Genomic DNA, 20780 nt, shown 5'->3' on the forward strand with positions numbered 1-20780 from the left:
TTACTTATTTATTTATTTACTTATTTGCCTTATTTATCTATTATTATATAACTATGAGTGTAATATTCACTTGTGTATCTACTGTATTATGCATATTTACTGCTCTTCTTTCACTGGTTTATCATCACCAGTGTAATATATTTATTAGTACTGTAGTGATCATTTGGGGGATTTACTTTGACCACGCTTCAGGGGATTAATATTATATATTTAAACCCATTGGGCAATGGATTAATGACTTTCATCACCTCATAATAGGTTAGGGTAGGTCATTATTTTTAATTCATCCTGACCTGTCCTCGATGGTGACGGGGGACTGGCCACCCCCCGTCTGCAATGATGCCATCTAGGAGTAGAGAGTATCCTTGTTTGCACTTTGTTTTTTCTTTTTGCTTTTGCGAGGACGCGATCTCGCTCACGCACTGCAGCGCCCCGGCGGCGTCGCGGCCTGTACGTCGTTGCCCAGGCGATGGGGGGGATGACGTAGTTCCTCCTCCTCATCGCGCGGGCTGCAAGTCGGGCCGCGTGGTTGCGGGGAGCGCGTCATCGTGGGGGAAAGCGCGCCAATTGGCGTTTAAGCACACCTTATTCAGATAAATAGGATCCACCTTTTACTCTAACCACGCCTCCTTACGAAGCCGAGGCGAAACGCGCGTCGAGGCGTTAGGCAGACTGTTACCACGAGCCCCTGATCTCTTAAGATGACTCAAGGTATTTATAGGTATCTCTTTGATCAGCATATTATGTGATTAATCAAGACGTTAGGCTGATTATTATCATTAGCCCCTGGTCTCTTACCTTGACCTGAGATATTTATACTATTTTTTGTCAGCATGTCATAGTGTTCTTATCAGCTGATTAATCTAGACACTAGTCATCACTTTATGTGCAACATTTTTAGCACAAACATTTTCTATTTAACTGATATTTATTGATATCTTATATATTCAATTTTATTATTGTGCATTTATCACAAAAAATATCTCTTTGCTTACCATGTGATTGATTTGCTTATGGTTGGATTTTCACTATGATTATCATGCTGAACACTATTATATTATAACCTGCGTAGTATTTTTATTGACCTGGGGCTATGCTCACGGTTCTGCCTTACTATCTTGGGATCATATACTCTGTATCCCCTACTGTTTCAGTTGTCCTTTTCCCGTAACCTATTATGTGATGTGTCAAACAGAGTAATGTATCTTTGTGAATAAAATGATAATATTTTATACATATCTCCGATGTGTCTTGGGTATCTATTTATTTTCTTCTGCTATATTATTATTTATTAGATTATCTTTATGATACCTATTAGATTCTAGTTTGGTCTTTCCTTGTGTTGTCAAAATGTTGGGTGACAGTCATTACTGGTTGGTGACACTTTTAGACCCCCGCTACAAGGAGAACTTTCACTCTCTTATTCATGAGGTGGAGAGGTCTACAAAAATGGGGCAGTACCAGAAGGCCCTTGCTGCAGAACTGTTAAAGAAATTCCCATCTGAACACGCTAGCGGCAGAGGTCACAGTTCGTTGCCCAACCAAGGCATACAGGCGAGAGAGACGCAACTCCAATCCTGCAGAGGCAGGGGAACACTGTCAACATTCTGGGACAGTTTTCTCAGACCCTCTCTTCGGACAGACCCTGAGGCGCGGGGTAATCTCACAAGGAGTGGAAAGTTTCAAAAGATGGTGAGGGAGTACCTTGCTGACCGTACCAGCGTCCTCCGTGATTCCTCTGTGCCTTTTAATTATTGGGTCTCCAAGCTGGACACTTGGAATGAACTCTCTCTGTACGCCTTGGAGGTCCTGGCCTGCCCTGCCGCTAGCGTGTTATCGGAGCGTGTTTTTAGTGCCACTTGGGGAATTATAACTGATAAACGCACTCGCCTGTCAACTGACAATGCTCACAAGCTGACCCTTATCAAAATGAACAAGGGCTGGATTGGGCCAGACTTCTCATCACCACCAAATGACAGCAGAGTAACATAAAGTCAAATCCACTGTGTTATTTCTGGAGGTGTATTCACATGCACCGCTTCACACCCACACATGGGTATATGCTTCCTCATTTCAGCTGTTTTATGTTCTTCTCCTTATCCTCAGCCTCCACCACCACTATACCACCAGGGTGACCATTTTCCGTGTTGCCATTATTGAAAGTTCCTCCGTCCTTATTTTTGTCAGCTTTTGCTTGAAAGGCATAAGCAAAGACTGTAGGAGACCCACTCCCCAATAATGGGAATAATGTTTTTAAGATGCTGTACTGTATGGCTGTTGTAAGGGGCATTAAAACCGTCTTGTTAAGCTACTGTGATCTCCACCACTTTTTCAAGGGGCATTCAAACCATCTTGTTAAGCTACTGGGACCTCCACGTCTCTTCCAAGGGACATTAAAACCGTCTTGTTAAGCTACTGCGACCTCCACTACTTTTTCAAGGGGCATTCAAACCGTCATGTTAAGCTGCTGGAACCTCCACCACTTTTCCAAGGGGCATTAAAACCATCTTGTTAAGCTACTGGGACCTCCACGTCTCTTCTGAGGGGCATTAAGAGCGTCTTGTTAAGCTACTACGACCTCCACGTCTCTTCTGAGGGGCATTAAAAGCGTCTTTTAAGTTACTGCGACCTCCACCACTTTTCCGAGGGGCATTAAAACCATCTTGTTAAGCTACTAGGACTTCCATGTCTCTTCTGAGGGGCATTAAAAGAGTCTTGCTAAGCTACTGCGACCTCCACCACTTTTCCAAGGGGCATTGAAATGTTGTTTTTAATTAACTCTAACCTCCACGACTCTTCGAACGGGCATAGCATTTCCTCCTAATTTTTGTCAGCTTCTGCTTGGAATGCATAAGCAAAGACTATGGGAGACCCACTCCCCATTAATGGGAATAATGTTTGTAATATGTTGTACTGCAACGCTCTTGTAAGGGGCATTGCAAGTTCCTCTGTCCTACTTTTTGGCAGCTTTTGCTTGGAAGGCATAAGCAAAGAATGTGGGAGACCCGCTCCCCAATAATGGTAATAATATTTTTAAGATGCTGTACTGTATGGCTCTTGTAAGGGGCATTAAAACCATCTTGTTAAGCTACTGTGACTCCACAGCTGTTCCAAGGGGCATTGAAATGTTGTTTTTATTTACCTCTAACCTCCACCACTCTTCCAACGGGCATTGCATTTCCTCCTAATTTTAGTCAGCTTTTGCTTTTCAATGCAAAGGCGAAAACTAAAGGAGACCCACTCCCCAATAATGGGTAGAAGGTTTTTAGTATGCTGTAATCCACGTCTGTTTCAAGGGGCATTGCAGTTCCTCATAATTTTTGGAAAGCCTTCCATTCACTGCTTAGGCCAAGAGTGTACAGGAGACCCAGTTGCTATAAATGGAAAAAACTGTTTAGTTAAGGCCCTCTGACCTCCATGTCATTTCCAAGGGGCATTGGAGTGGCTAGAAATTTTTGGTAGGCATTGCACTCACTGTATGCCCTATAACTGTGTAGCCGAACCGCTCCTTTTGTTACAGAAACATATCCTACAAGACATATGTGATTGACTGGCCTGATATTCATGTGAATGGTCCCTGTTTCTCCTGCTCTGTCTCCTTTGCCACCACCTCATCCATCATTTATCACCTGAAGCTTTGTTTTAACGGGAGTCATAGAACTGGGATAGTAGCAGGAAAACATCCAGCAATCCTCAGAGGAGGTAGGATATGCGCCAAAACGCTGACCACCTCAGGCCTAGCTGCTACTACATACATGCGCTTGCATTCCAAGAAAACAAAGCAGATGCTAACTTCTATCATCATCATCATCATGCTCCTCACCTTGGCACTCTCAACTCCCCTGATGGAGAAGCCAGGGCCCACCGGAGGAGTCTGGTTCTCTGGTGGTCTCGTCCAATGCTGCCCTAAAGCAGGCCAGGCTAAGAAAAGTGTGTGGGGGGAAGTTGACAGGAGAAATAGGGGTGGCTGCAGACCGTTTAAGGACACCCAGCTGCCCCCAGGCGGCTGGGGACCATGTGTGGACACCCGGCCGCCGAGCGGCTGGGGACAGAGTATGGATACCAGGCTGCCAACGCAGCCATGACGTGGTGGCCAGATTCCGCCTCCACATGCCTAAAAGGCCCAATTTCATGTGGAAGCAAGCAAGCAGTATGGTATTGCAGCATTGCAAGGAATGGGAAAGGTACAATTGAACACTGCCCTGGGACAAGAACTTGCACGGGGATAGTTGCAAGTCTGCATCTTCTGATGCGGCAAGGATGACTTCTGATGGGCACACTTTTAGGCAGTGACCTGGGTGTCAGAGATGCCTCAAGGGGTCTTCCCCATGCTGTTCCCATGTCTTTTCAGCACTGTATGCATGTGTCACACAGCACATGGCCAGATAAGGTTGTAAAACGTTAGAATGACATTTCCCGTTGAATGCATTTTTCACGGTTGAAAGCAATACAAAAGTGCAAATACGCATAAAAAATGCTACTTGTGAACATAGCCCAAGGTCTGGAGGAGTATTTTTTTTTTGTTGTTTATTTTACCTTATACACAAGTCTTTACCCTGGAAAGGAACTTCCTTAACATATTTCACAGGAAAGCAGTTTCAGTTTCGTTTTTGAACGTTTTATTGTGAGCCCTTAAAAGTGGCTTAATACCTCTGACCACGTTGTTGACAGCAGTGACCTGGGGGTCAGAAATGCTTCCTGGGGCGATCCCCATGCTGTCCCCATGTCATTTGAGCACTGTCACTATCGTTTTGGGCACTTGTTAGGCTTTTAAAAGACTGCCGGGGGTGCCGCCGCAAAACTGCTCGGGTCTCCCATAGACTAACATTGGGCTCGTTGCTCGGGTCGAGCACCCGAGTATCACAGTGAGCTCGGCCCGAGCTTCGAGCACCCGAGCATTTTAGTGCTCGCTCAACACTAGTGAGGATACAGTAAGTGAGGATACAACTTGTCTTGCAGGAGTATAATGGAGCTAGGGTTACTGCAGGTTGTACACATTAGAGATGAGCGTTGTTCGACTCGAACTGTTCGCCAATCTCAAATTCGAGCTGTTTTGGGCGGTGTTCGAGCCTTTCGGCGAACACGAACGATTTGAGAAAAATTCGGCTGTTCGAGGTTATGTTCGATAACTGTTCGTGCACCAAAATCATAACTGGAATTTTTCTCAGTAATGATGAAAATTAATGTTAATACGCAGTTTGAGTGTACAGCGGGGCGGGGGGAGGGGCAGGGGATGGATCTCTGCTGGAATAATGAAGATCTCAATTTTTTTTTCTCTTTCCCGCATTTACAGTGGGGAGGTGCAATCTGTCAGCCTATCAGCAGCGCACACACGGAGCGAAGTGCTTTTTTCACACAAGCAAGGGCATGTGTCATTGGCAGTGTATGTCACACGTCCTTGCCCTATAAGACCAAGCCATTTTCCCCGTCGCCACCATTTTCTCACTGCTGCAGCTGCGTGTTAGACGGCACCGCTGTTGCTGTGTGCGCTATACCTTGTTAATTTCAAGCCAATTTTCGCACAAATCTACAGAGAGCTTGGGAGTAGGGAATAGTTGTGATTGCAGTCCTTTTAAGGACTAGGTTACAGCATTTCCTACGACTTTTATCAGGCAGGTCTGTGCTCTTAAATAGATAGGTTGTGGGAGTAAAGACTAATTGTAATTGCAGTCCTTTTCAGGACTAGGTTACATCAGTTCCTATCAGTTTTTGCCAGGCAGGTCTGTGCAAGTTTTTTTCACAGCATTTGGCTGAATCTAGCAAAGCTAATCCTTTTTGGCCTATTGCAGAGTGTGTTAGTCAGTGGAGTAGCCTATCTGTGTTGCAAGACATACCACCTGTGTATAAAATACCAATTTTTTTACTGCACCTAGTGAAGTAAAATCTTTTGGGCATAGCATCATTCTATTAGTCCATCTATACTGACCTCCATCAGGTTGCAAACTGAATATAATTTTTTTCTGCATCTAGCTCTGAAAAAATATTTGGCCTTCTAGCAGTGTGTGGGACTTGTTCTATTAGCCCATATATACTGGCCTCCATCACGTTGCAAATTCAAAATAATTTTTTGTATGAATCTAGCTCTGAAAAAATATTTGGCCTTCTAGCAGTGTGTGGGACTTTCTCTATTAGTCCATCTATACTGACCTCCATCAGGCTGCAAATTAAAAATAATTTTTATCTGCATCTACCTCTGAAAAAATATTTGGCCTTCTAGCTGTGTGTGGGACTTGTTATATTAGTCCATCTATACTGACCTCCATCAGGTTGCAAACTGAATATAATTTTTTTCTGCATCTAGCTCTGAAAAAATATTTGGCCTTCTAGCAGTGTGTGGGACTTTCTCTATTAGTCCATCTATACTGACCTCCATCAGGTTGCAAATTAAAAATAATTTATATCTGCATCTAGCTCTGAAAAAATATTTGGCCTTCTAGCAGTGTGTGGGACTTTCTCTATTAGTCCATCTATACTGACCTCCATCAGGTTGCAAATTAAAAATAATTTTTTGTCTGCATCTAGCTCTGAAAAAATATTTGGCCTTCTAGCAGTGTGTGGGACTTTCTCTATTAGTCCATCTATACTGACCTCCATCAGGCTGCAAATTAAAAATAATTTTTATCTGCATCTACCTCTGAAAAAATATTTGGGCTTCTAGCTGTGTGTGGGACTTGTTCTATTAGTCCATCTATACTGACCTCCATCAGGTTGCAAACTGAATATAATTTTTTTCTGCATCTAGCTCTGAAAAAGTATTTGGCCTTCTAGCAGTGTGTGGGACTTTCTCTATTAGTCCATCTATACTGACCTCCATCAGGTTGCAAATTAAAAATAATTTATATCTGCATCTAGCTCTGAAAAAATATTTGGCCTTCTAGCAGTGTGTGGGACTTTCTCTATTAGTCCATCTATACTGACCTCCATCAGGTTGCAAATTGAATATCATTTTTTTCTGCATCTACTTCTGAAAAAATGTTTGGGCTTCTAGCAGTGTGTGGGACTTCGTCTATTAGTCCATCTATACTGATCTCCATCAGGTTGCAAATTAAAAATAATTTTTATCTGCATCTAGCTCTGAAAAAATATTTGGGCTTCTAGCTGTGTGTGGGACTTGTTCTATTAGTCCACCTATACTGACCTCCTTCAGGTTGCAAACTGAATATCATTTTTTTCTGCATCTACCTCAGAAAAAAAATTTGGGCTTCTAGCAGTGTGTGGGACTTGTTCTATTAGTCCATCTGTACTGACCTCCATCAGGTTGCAAATTGAATATAATTTTTTTCTGCATCTACTTCTGAAAAAATATTTGGGCTTTTAGCAGTGTGTGGGACTTGGTCTATTAGTCCATCTACACTGACCTCCATCAGGTTGCAAATTAAAAATAATTTTTATCTGCATCTAGCTCTGAAAAAATATTTGGGCTTCTAGCAGTGTGTGGGACTTGGTCTATTAGTCCATCTATACTGATCTCCATCAGGTTGCAAATTAAAAATAATTTTTATCTGCATCTAGCTCTGAAAAAGTATTTGGGCTTCTAGCAGTGTGTGGGACTTGGTCTATTAGTCCATCTATACTGACCTCCATCAGGTTGCAAATTAAATATCACTTTTTTCTGCATCTAGCTCTGAAAAAATATTTGGGCTTCTAGCAGTGTGTGGGACTTGTTCTATTAGTCCATCTATACTGACCTCCATCAGGTTGCAAATTGAATATCATTTTTTTCTGCATCTACTTCTGAAAAAATGTTTGGGCTTCTAGCAGTGTGTGGGACTTGGTCTATTAGTCCATCTACACTGACCTCCATCAGGTTGCAAATTAAAAATAATTTTTATCTGCATCTAGCTCTGAAAAAATATTTGGGCTTCTAGCAGTGTGTGGGACTTGGTCTATTAGTCCATCTACACTGACCTCCATCAGGTTGCAAATTAAAAATAATTTTTATCTGCATCTAGCTCTGAAAAAATATTTGGGCTTCTAGCAGTGTGTGGGACTTGGTCTATTAGTCCATCTATACTGATCTCCATCAGGTTGCAAATTAAAAATAATTTTTATCTGCATCTAGCTCTGAAAAAGTATTTGGGCTTCTAGCAGTGTGTGGGACTTGGTCTATTAGTCCATTTATACTGACCTCCATCAGGCTGCAAATTGAATATCATTTTTTTCTGCATCTAGCTCTGAAAAAATATTTGGGCTTCTAGCAGTGTGTGGGACTTGTTCTATTAGTCCATCTATACTAACCTACACCAGGTTGCAAATTCAATATAATTTTATTCTGCATCTAGCTCTGAAAAAATATTTGGGCTTCTAGCAGTGTGTGGGACTTGTTCTATTAGTCCATCTATACTGACCTCCATCAGGTTGCAAATTGAATATCATTTTTTTCTGCATCTACTTCTGAAAAAATGTTTGGGCTTCTAGCAGTGTGTGGGACTTGGTCTATTAGTCCATCTATACTGATCTCCATCAGGTTGCAAATTAAAAATAATTTTTATCTGCATCTAGCTCTGAAAAAATATTTGGGCTTCTAGCTGTGTGTGGGACTTGTTCTATTAGTTCATCTATACTAACCTCCATCAGGTTGCAAACTGAATATCATTTTTTTCTGCATCTACCTCAGAAAAAAAATTTGGGCTTCTAGCAGTGTGTGGGACTTGTTCTATTAGTCCATCTATACTGACCTCCATCAAGTTGCAAATTGAATATAATTTTTTTCTGCATCTACTTCTGAAAAAATATTTGGGCTTCTAGCAGTGTGTGGGACTTGGTCTATTAGTCCATCTACACTGACCTCCATCAGGTTGCAAATTAAAAATAATTTTTATCTGCATCTAGCTCTGAAAAAATATTTGGGCTTCTAGCAGTGTGTGGGACTTGGTCTATTAGTCCATCTATACTGATCTCCATCAGGTTGCAAATTAAAAATAATTTTTATCTGCATCTAGCTCTGAAAAAATATTTGGGCTTCTAGCAGTGTGTGGGACTCATTTTATTATGCCATCTATACCAAGCTCCACCAGCTTTGAAATTAATAATAATTTTTAGCTGCATCTAGCCCTGAAAATAATTTTTCCCAATAGTGGTAGCAATAGAAATATGGGGCGCGCGCCTGGCTAACAAAAATATACGCTTCATAACACAAAACACCAGCCTAGCGCACTGCATTAATAAGATGGCATCATCGTCTCTCCCAGTGCTAGGCCTACTACGCAGGCTAGCATTCCTGTGCCTAAAACACAATGTATGGGTCCGCGCTAGCCACGATGCTGAGGGGTATAAAGCTGCTGCTAACGCTTTATAACAATTCAATTGGCAGATTTTCACGGAGCTCTTCCACAACGCCCAACCATCGGGCAACAGTTGCCCACCCTCCCTATGGGATCTAGTGGCGAATAGTTGATGCCATTAATCAGAGCGTCAGTTGCCCCATCAACGTGGCAAGCATACGGTAAGGCATGGGAAGAGTGGACACGACTAGTAGCAGGCAGACGGGTTGACCAATGTGAACAAGCCAGATCACAAGTCACCATAGAATTTCTCCACCAGCTAATGATGAGGGGCATATCAGGAGCGTCAGCGCAGCGGTGTCTGACCGGAGTAGCATTTCACTTCCAACTACTGAATTGGGGAGATGTGACAAAGATTCATCATCAGACAATCCATAAAAGGGTGGAAAAGGGGTCAGCCAAGTCCGGAATGTAGACGTCCCGTCCCGTGTCACTAAAACTGATTTCTCACATCATATCCCTAACACCATTAACATGACACTCACAATTTGAAGCAACACTAATGTCTACTGCATTTGTGATCGCCTTCTTCGGGGCGCTATGTATAAGCGAATTAGTCCCTCAATCCAAAATTACCACCAGTGGAGGCTTATTACACCAGGACGTAGTCATAGCCAATAATGCAATACGTCTACGCATACACCAATCGAAAACGGTTCCAGCGGGCAGGGGTACTTGGGTACTTCTACAACCCACAAATGGGACACTGAGTCAGTTAACAATAGTAAAAACATATCTAACCATCAGATCACAAAGTAATTTCTTCCTATCACACATTGATGGAACGCCATTATCAAGATACCTGTTCCAAGCTATATTTAATAAATGCATAACATCGGCAGGGAACCACCCCAAAGATTACGGGACACACTCATTCCGCATAGGTGCGGCCACGGAAGCAGCAAGAGCAGGACTGTCAGAAACGGAAGTTCAGAGGATAGGGAGATGGCGATCCATGTGTTTGGCGAGATACATAAGACCGGACTTGTTATCCTAACGTGGTTTGTTTCTTTTACAGGTGACGCTAAGCCAACAGTGTGAGTGATAGGCCACTCGTATATATATTGGGCACAAAAAAGGGCGAAAGTCCGCCCAGGCGGGAGGAAATTAGAGTTTCATAACACATATTTCAACTGGAGAGGTATTAGAGGCCTGCTATGGCCACAGGTACTAATGGAGGTAATCAAGGTAGGGAGAGAGGCAAGAGGTCCGGTCATACAGGTCCCCGGTTATACAGGCCGGGGGAAACAACCTAGGTCATCACAAGAGCGCATAACTAATGGCAATAATGAAACTAGACACTGAGCTCTTCAGAGAATTTTTCACAAAATTAGCTATAGTATGGTCAGAGATTGTGCCGATAGCGGTATGGCAAGGTGCGCGAGACATCACGGCCATCGAATGGACAAGGCGGGTAATAAATATTCGGATGGCAAAATTTAGAAGAGACAGAGGCGGTGTAGTGATACGACACCGACAACTGGAAGGAGATAAAGCAGGCCTCATACGGCCCGACGCTGTTCACTTAATAGATATTGGACTGGACATATTCCTGTCAGGACTCCAGGACGGAGTGGAACAAGCGTTAAGAGTGATGGGTGGGGGTCAGAGTTCTGCATACGAGTACGCTGGATCCTCCGTGGCCTGGAAATAGAAAGGACATGTTGGAGAGTTACACTTGTTGGCCAACTTGCCGGAGTGGGGACCCAGGGCATGCTGCAACAAGCTGAATTATTTTAGAAATAAAATGCCTTTCTAATGGAATGAGTATAAAGAGTTAATAAAGCTGTGACCGATCCTCACCCATCCAGTTGTAAGAGTTACATTATTGTATTGTCCATGAAAGGGGGGCGGTAGGGGGGCTGAGTGTCTGGGTTTGGTTGGGGGTCCCCACAGTCTGCCTAGGCTAGATTCATTTAAAAATTCTTATTAGATACACAGGCGGTGCAGCTTGCTTCGCAGCTGGGCTACTACGCGTAAAGTATTGCCTAGGCTAGATGCAGTTAAAAATTCTACGCTGACTAGCAGACACTGAAGATTTGGAGCAGACCTCTGAGTAAACAGCTCTTCAGACTCAACCATCTGTGTTACCCCAAGCCATAGTGTATGTAGTTTCTTACAGTTAAAAGGGGGGGGTGCGACCCAACCCACCTGGAATTGACTATGCCAATGTCACGTAAGACACAGCAAGGGGACTCTCAAAATTGTGGCACAGACACCACTTAACCCTAGAACGCATACCTGTGGCCTTGCAGGCCCGCCCAGTTAATTGTTTTCTATTTTCTGCAAGATTACTTTAGTTAGAATTTTGAAACTCTAGGTATTCTTCATGTATATAGTTGTTTGTCATTTGAGTTTGAGTTATTCCATGTTATTTGCACACGGGCCTAAAGGGCCCCAGGTATGTGAAAGTGTAGATTTTTATGGTCATGCGTTCTAGGGTTAAGTGGCATCAATTGCCCCACTGTTGCTTAAAACGGTTGGTGAGGTGATTTTACCAAATCCCCAAGCTTTTAGTCTCCCAGGGATGACACAGGGGTAGAAATGTCCTTGCGAATCCATGATTTGTTCATCTTTATGAACGTGAGTCTGTCTACATTCTCAGTGGACAGCCGCGTGCGCTTATCTGTCAGCACACCACCAGCAGCGCTGAACACACGTTCAGAGAGAACGCTGGCTGCATGGCATGACAAGATCTCCAAGGCGTGAGTGGCGAGCTCCGGCGATTATTCCAGATTGGAATACCAAAATGAGCAAGGGTCCAGTGACACAGTCATGGCTTCGATGTTCACTTGGAGATTCTCCTGTACCATCCTCTCTAGGCATTGACTATGTGTCAGACTTCTTGTCTCCTGTGGCCTTGCAAAGGATGGTCTAAAAAAGTGGTGAAATGATTCCACAAAATTGCTGTTACCAGCAGATACTGTGTTACTGTTACTGTTTGAGTGATGAAGACTCGACAGTCCCACCGTTGGCAAGTTAGAACTGTGAGATTCACTACGTGCACCACTGGTGTTTTGTGGAAAAGCACATGTAAGATTCTGCAACAGAGTCTGCAGATACTCCTGCATTCGTTAATACCTTTTTATGGCAGGAATTATTTAGGCAAATATACTTTTGTACCGGGATCTAAGAGTGTGGCAACCCAGTAGTCCGGATTACTTCGAATTCTGACAATCCGGGGGTCATGTTGCAGGTGGTGCAGCAAGAAGGCACTCATGTGTCTTGCGCATCCAGAAGTACCAAGTCCTTGTTGTGTTGGTAGCGAGGTAAGAATCATGCTTCCTTCCTCTGCCCTCTCCCTCCAACCTCGCACAACAGAAATGTGATCAAGGTCTCCCTCATCTGATGAGTCTTCCATGCCCATCGCCAGTTCGTCCTCCACTTCTTCCTCGGCTCCTGCAACTTCCTCAACAGTTTGACTGCTACCATGCGCCCTGGTTAATCCCTCTCCCCCACCCTCCCATGCCTGCCGCCTTGGTGCTGCCAACCGACTGGACCTTGGAGATGTTATCCCTTCCGCATACGACTCCTCCTCTTCTTTCTCCACCTCCTCTTGTCCCACCACCTGACTCTGAATTCTGTTTAATGTGTGCTCCAGCATGTAAATCACCGGAAAAGTCATGCTGATAATGGCATCGTCGTCAGCACTAAACATCTTCGTCGCCATTTCAAAACTGTGCAGAAGGGTGTGTGGCGCCCCTGAGGGTTCAGTCGCCACAGAGTTACTGCATATCACCCAGAGGTGTGGTATCTCACCCTCAGGTAAGGAAGGCGTATGGCTCGGGACCCTGACTCCTGCATCCAACACATACCCGCAGTGGGGGTAGGACGAGATTGCTCCTAAGGGAGAGCACAGTCCCAGGTCCCTAGCTGGTTTGAGGGTCCTATGTAGTGGGTGCTTAGGGGAGCAGCTTAGGGGAGCACATGACAAGGAGAGTGTAAATAGGAAGCCATCTTAGAAAGAGCAAGCCAGTCAGAGGAGGAAAAGTGACAGGAGCAGAGACTAAGCATGAGCTCTGCTCCGGAGGCGGGCCTAGCCTGGGAGGCCCAGGACTGAAGGAGAGAAGAGAGGAGTGGGAGCTGGAAGGCTCCAGGAACCGAAGGGACCCTACGGCTACGGGCCGTGCAGAAGGCCACCCGTACTCCCGCTGCTACCAGGAGGTAGAGGGGTCAGGCCAGATAAGGGGAACCGGTCCCTCAACTAGCGGAGAAACAGCAAGGCTCAACTAGAAACCAGAGGCTGCTGCATTTCATGTACTGCAGGCCAAAGTCCACACCAGTCTCACTAAGAAGGTAGCCACATAGGACCCAGGGGACGGAACACACGTCACCCGCCAAGGCCCGAGGATACCGGATAGAAGTGTCACTGGGTGTGAGGTGCAGGGAGAAGGCCAGAGAAAGGACACACAGAAGGGGGTCCTGCTAAGTACTCCGGAGCTATCTGGTGGTGGACTGAGCCCCTCACTGAGTACGCACAGCACGACGGGAGAGATTGCTCTGGTACCTGTAATCTGGACTACAACAACTGAGTAATATCTTGAGACGGCATCACACGGACTCTGTGTTCATTACTGACTCCCTGCACTACAACCACCATCATCCACCCACACTGCCCTGAAGCTACACTCTTCCTGTGGTGAGTAATAATACCGTTGCTGCAAAACCACCAGCTTCAGAGGACTGTTCCGCAGCGACGGCCCCTTTGGCCGCACTCCACAGGTGGCGTAGTCAGACATTATAAAATCCATATATATAAATTACCCTTGGATTGACCGCCCTGGGTCACGGACTGGGTCACCGCCACAGTGACTACAACCCCCAGCGTCTACCGGCCCGGCTCAGGGTACCCCATGGCCCAGGGGGCGCGTCAACTTCATAGGTCCCTGATCTGAGACCACTCCTGCAGCGTGATTTGCCCCACCTCTGGATCTCGTTGGCCCAGGCTATACGTCAGAATGTATTGCACCAGGGCTTGTCGGTGCTGCCACAGTCGCTGCAACATGTGCAGAGTTGAATTCCACCGTGTCGGCACATCGCATTTCAGCCGGTGAACTGGCAGGCCCAACGACTTCTGTAGAGATGTAAGTCGTTGAACTGCGGGATGCGAACGGCGGAAGTGAGCACACAGCGACCGTGCCCTCTGCAGAAGGCCATCTAGTCCGGGATAGTGGGCTAAAAATTGCTGGACAACCAGGTTCAACACGTGGGCCATACAAGGCACGTGTGTGACATTGCCCCGGCGAAGTGCCGCACCCAGGTTTGCAGCATTGTCGCACATGGCCTTCCCTGGTTGCAGGTCCAGTGGAGACAACCTTTCATGAAACTGGGTCTCCAGAGCTGACCACAACTCCTCAGCTGTGTGACTCACATTTCCCAGACATTTCAAAGTAAACACTGATGCCATTGAGCCCTGCTGCCAGCATAGTAAGGAGGTGTGCAGGATTCCTTCTGCCCAGTTAGAAAGCAGGTGGCATTACCAGACAGGCTTTGGGTACAGGTGGAGGACCGAGAGGAGGTTGAGGAGGCAGAAGCAGTGGAGGAACTTCGAGATAAAGAGGATTGACACACAACTCGTGGGGATGGTAAGACTTGGACAGCAGCCCCTTGTCCTGCTGTCACCATAGTTACCCAGTGCCCAGTCAGCGACATGTAACGCCCCTGTCCATGCCTTCTCGTCCAAGTGTCTGTGGTGAAGTGCACCCTGTCACACACAGAGTTTCTCAAAGAAGCGGTGATGTTGTGTGCGACATGTTGGTGGAGCGCAGGCACACCTTTCTTTGAGAAGTAGTGCCGACTGGGCATCTGGTACTGGGGCACTGTGACGGACATAAGGTCTTGAAAATCCTCTGTGTCCTCCAGGTGGAAAGGCAGCATTTCTGTAGCCAACAGCTTGCAGATGGTGAAATTCAACCTCTTAGCTTTCTCATGGCTAGGAGGAAATGGTCTTTTACTTTTCCACATCTGAGGGACCGAGGGCTGGCTGTTGTGCTTAGACGGTGTTGAGTAGGGTGTCCCTGGCAAACTGCCGGTCTGTGAGGAAGATGCAGGCGGACATGTTAGGTTGCCTTGATCCAAAGGTGGTGCTCTCGATGTCGGAGAGCGCTCAACACTAGCAGGTGTTTCCACTTCCCAATGAACTGACGACCTGCCAATCACACTGGCTGTTGCGGGTAAAGAGGTGGCAGGTCTGCGTCCAAAAACATGTGTGACTGCTGTCCCCCCAGTCACAGAGGATGAAGAGGCTGCGGATGCACAAGATGGGGCAGACGGTGGTTGGCCCAGCCGGCTAGGCATTGTAGCACAGTGAGCTTCCCACTGCAACTTATGCTTCATATCCATGTGACGGTACATGCATGAAGTACTCAAACTATGGATTTTTTGGCCTCTACTTAGCTTTTGCTGACAAATATTACAGATAACACGAGTTGGGTCATCCTTATCGATCTGAATAAATGCCCAGGCTATGCAAGGCTTAGAGCCCATGTGACCTGAAGAGCCACTACGACTTGTGGTCAGAGGCAGAGTTGTGGTTGAGGATGCAGTTGTTGACGTGCTTCCAGTACTCCGTCTCTGTTCAGGAAGGCGCAACCTAACCTCGTCGTCAATAGCATCTGTGATGCCCCGCTGCGCTTGGTATCACAGATCCTAGAAGAGTGCATTGATGGAATCCTCCACAAGAGGCCCCCATAAACATTCACACATCTCCACCTTCCACCTCAGACCAGCAGAGGGAGCCCGTTAGGGATATAAATAGGGAAGGTGGAGCTAGGCAGTTCAGTTCCTCTGAAGAGTTCCTGCAGTAGAGAAGCCTAAGAGAGGTCAGTCTGCAGTGGAGCTCAGTCTAGTCTAGAGAACGCAGTTAATAGTTCAGCAGTGGAGCACGAGGCTCCTGCTTGCTAGATTCAGGGAGCCCAGATAGAGCTTAAGGTGTGCCGGTGCCGTAAGTTCAGTGAAGCGCGGCAAGCTGCCGTTAGTGTGTATAGCCTAGTGAGGGCCCGAGTAGGCCGAAGGCGAGTGGCGAGTTAGTACATAAGGGGCAGAGGAGCTTAACCAGCTCACCCCGAAGCATTTACCGGACACAGGATCCGAGCTTACCGGTATCTCTATGACCCAGTAAGGCATAACCGGAATCCCTGGAGAACTACAAGTCCCAGGATCGCTAAGGTGCTGATATGTAACAGAGCCAGGAGACGCTTAGGCCCCGCATACTGGGAGCGTGAACTCCAAGAGAAGGCCCTACCACAAGGTCAGCCAGCGCAGGACAGAGACAAAGTTAGGCCTAGCTCCAGGCAGGTCAGAAACTTACTATGCAGAGGCAAGAAACAGGAGGCCCTACATCCGCTCATTGGGGAGGATCCTGATATGCACCCTTCACCCTACAGTGCTCCGGGATGTGCCTGAATTTCCACCAGTAAAAGGTACTGAAGTGACTACCGTGTCCGTTCCCATTCTTGCTCTGACCCAGCTGGGTCTCGCCTGTCCTGCATTCCCCCTGCATACACTGCCCTGAGACCTAGATCCACCTGTGGGGAGCTATACCATCGAGCTGCCTTATCACCGGCCTCAGTGGACTGCTGCAGCGCTGGTGCTTGTCACCAGATACCACAGGTGGCGTCATGAACTCTTAGAAAATTAACAATTATCCACCCTTTTAAAGAGAGACCCCAGGGTACGGGCCAGGGAGCCGACCACCGCGACATCCCCAAGGCCAGGCAAATGCCCGGGTACCGAGTCATCCCCATCCCCAGGGCTAGTCACATCCTCCTCCACCTCCTCTGCTGACCTCATCGACTGGCTGACTGTGGGTTGACAGTAAGTGGGATCTCCAACCTCGTCATCATCACCCTGTGTGTTATCACACCCGTCGTCCTCAGAGCCAACCTCTTCCTGCCCTGACCGAAAAGTCAAGTTGTCGCTCCAATCAGGTATTTGAGTCTCATCATCGTCTTCATCATTGTCTCCACCAACAGGAGTTACACTTTGGGAACAAGGGTCTACATTATGCTCAGAACCTTCTTCATCTGGTCCTGGATCCGACTTATAAAGATTCTGGGCATCAGATCAGATCATTTCCTCATCTGGATTAACAGAAGCTCTGGAGCAGACCTCCGTTTCCCAGGCTATAGTATGAGTAAACAGCTGTGCAGACTCAACCATCTGTGCTACCCCATACTCAGACGGGCAGCTGGAGACTTGGGAGCTGTGAGGAAGCAAGTGCGATTGGGGTGACACCTCTGAGGACTGGAGTATTTGTGATGTTGAAATTGAGGTGATGGAGAGCCCACTTGAAGGAGCACTTGATATCCGTTGAAGCACCTGCTGTTTTTGTGCCTCATTTAGAATTTGTAGCGATGGGCGTGTCCGTAAGAATGGGATCGTATCACATTGTCCACGAAAAGAAGTCGACATCTTAGTTTGGCTGGAAGATGGTCTTTCTTCTGCAGATGTTACTCCCCCCCCCCACCGTGGGGGGCCTCGACCCACCGGCGGACAGGCACCAGTATTGGGATAGGGGGGCTGGCCGTCAGGGTCCACCGCGGCTCTGGCACAAACCCGGCGACACAGAGGTGGCACGGGCAGGAACGGACTGGCCGTGTCGGCTTCTCACTTTTTGGATTTTAGAAGGGCATGACATGCCTATATCTGTGTCTCCCCCTCCTTTTACTCCTCCACCTCTTTTCTTTTCGCATGACTATATGTACTTGTCACTTTTCCATGTGTTAGTTGTGTCTTCTGAGCAGTTTGTCAGCTTTTGGACACCTTTGAAGGTGTTTTCTATGTGTTTCTATGTGTTTTTGTTTGCCTGCCATTGGTTTTAACGGTGTTCGAAGGTGTTCGACGAACAGTTCGACGAACAGCTCGGCGAACACACGGGTGTTCGACGAACCGAACCGAACTCGAACACTACGGGGGTGGCTCAACACTATTCAACAGTAGGCAAGTCAGAAATGGTGGGGTACAGAGTTCCAGAGAAGGGGGATGCACGGGAGAAATCTTGTATGTGATTCTGGAAAAAGGAGATAAAAGGGGAGTAGAGAAGGAGATCTTGTGAGGATCGGAGGTTGCGTGCAGGTATCGGGAGACTAGGTCACAGATGTATAGAGGAGAGGTTGTGGATAGCTTTGCATTCCAAGGTTAGGGTTTTGAACTGGAGTCTCTGGCCAATGGGGAGCCAGTGAAGGGATTCACAGAGAGGAGAGGCCAGGGAATAGCGAGGGGACAGGTGGATTAGTCAGACAGCAAACTTTAGGATAGATTGGAGTAATGCGAGAGTGTTAGAAGGGAGGCCACAGAGCAGGAGGTTGCAGTCGTCGAGAAGGGAGATGATGAGTGCGTGCACTAGTGTTTTTGTAGATTCGTAGTTGAGGAATGTGCGGATCCAGGAGATTTTTTTTTTACTTGGCGTTGGCATCTTCCTCACTCTGATCCTCCTTCCTCACACCATTCCGAGTGCCCTGAGTCAACTGATCCCACACTTGGACACTCCAAAGAGATGTTTCGCTCATCTTTCCATTTATAGATTCTGGCCTCTTGCTTGGTCTGCTCGGAAGTGGAAAGAGCTTGGATATGTGGTTTGAAGGTGAGATTAGAGTCCAGGGTTACCCCAAGAGCTGTTCACTTTTCCATCGATAGATTTGGGCCTCTCGACCGGCCTGCTTCGAGCAGGGCAACAGAAGATCGCATGTAGCGATTTGAGAAGCCATGGTCACCTGAAGGTGACAGTGGGAAAGTGCACTTACTGTCGCAAGAGGTGGATAATGATGAGACACAATGAATAGAAAGTCAGGGGAGGACCAGGGTGTTGAAGTGGAAGACGAAGCGGTGGATAAAGTCACTGACCCAACCTGGCAAGGGGACATGCAGAGCGAGGACAGCAGCACACAGGGGGAGTGCAGCATAGCACCACAACAGGCAGGAACAAGCAGTGTGGTGGCCACAGACACAAGGCTGGCAACGAGTTCCCGGAACACCAATATGATGGAAGTTGCCAGTACAACTGTTAGGTCTTTCCGAGTCTGGTTCCTTTTTAAAGACAGTTTAGATAACCCCAAAAGGCTATTTGCATTATCTGCCAGGACAGCATAAGAAAGAGCACCAAAACCACCAGCCTGACCACCACCAGCATCCTCAGGCACATGACAGCAAAGCACCTGACTAGCTGGGCCGAACACCAAGGTCCAGAAACAGTGTCTGCGGGTGACATCACTGCCTCTTCCGCTGTTGTGTGTGCACGCCATTCTTCTGTCCATGGCACATGCGAAGATGCCTCCCACCCTGCACCTGTCTTTGAGGACATGCAACCATCACCGTCCATGTCCCTTTGCAGCATTCAGTTGTTCCTACCACAGTCCTTGGAATGCACATTTCTGGACTCCTTGCACTTGAAATGTTGCCTTTTAGGCTCGTGGAGGCAGAAGCTTTCCACAACCTCATGGCGGTGGTGGCCAGGTGTCCATACTCGGTCCCCAGCTACCACTATTTCTCCCGGTATCGTCTTCGCCTTCCACAAGCGCGGTTCCCAGAACATTACCCGTGCCCTTCCCTTCCCTTCCCAGTGCACTTAGTGGGAAGGACCGCCTAACCACAAACACATGGACAGGTGAATGTGGCCAGGGACGGTATGGAGCCAGTCCACAGTAAAACAACAGCCATAGATTGTCCGGGAACCTTCCCACACACTATTCTTAGCCAGGGCTGCTTCTCGGCAGGGTTGAACGGGCCCACCAGAGAACCGAAGAATCCTCCTGTGGGCCCTGGCTTCTCCATCAGGAGAGGTCATAGTGCCGAGGTGAGGTTGTGACTAACCATCTGCTTAGTTTTCTGTTATTTGGAATGCAAGCGCATCCAAAACCTCATGGTGGCAGTGACCGGGTGTCCATACTCTGTCCCCATCCGCCACTATTTCTCCCGGTATAGTCTCCGCCTTCCACAAGCACGAGTCCCAGAACATTACCTGTGCCCTCTCCAGTGCACTTAAGTGGAAAGGACCGCCTAACCAAAACACACGGACAAGTGAAGGTGGCCAGGGACGGTACATCTCACGGACGTATGTCACTGAGTTAATATTGTGCTTGGTCTCCTAGACAAACAACAAATTATTCATGATGGTTGGATCATCCATCTCCTTAGCTTCGTGTTACTTGGAATGCAAGCACAAGTATGCAGCCAGCCAGCCACCCACAGACCGCAATACTAAACTGCCACATTTCTGGACTGCTTGCTTGCACTTGATATGTTGCCTTTTAGACTCGTGGAGGTGGAAGCTTTTCACAACCTCATGCCGGCGGCGGCCGGGTGTCCATACTCGGTCCCCAGCCGCCACTATTTCTCCCAGTATCGTCTCCGCCTTCCACAAGCACAAGTGCCAGAACATTACCCATGCCCTCCCAAGTGCACTTAAGAGGGAAGGACTGCCTAACCACAAACACGTGGATAAGTGAATGTGGCCAGGGACGGTTCATCTCACTGACGCATTCCACTGGGTTAATATTG

Source organism: Phyllobates terribilis, unplaced genomic scaffold, assembly GCF_046119375.1.
Source record: "Phyllobates terribilis strain yellow unplaced genomic scaffold, ASM4611937v1 Scaffold_3__8_contigs__length_932513732, whole genome shotgun sequence".
In the NCBI taxonomy this organism is placed as follows: domain Eukaryota; kingdom Metazoa; phylum Chordata; class Amphibia; order Anura; family Dendrobatidae; genus Phyllobates; species Phyllobates terribilis.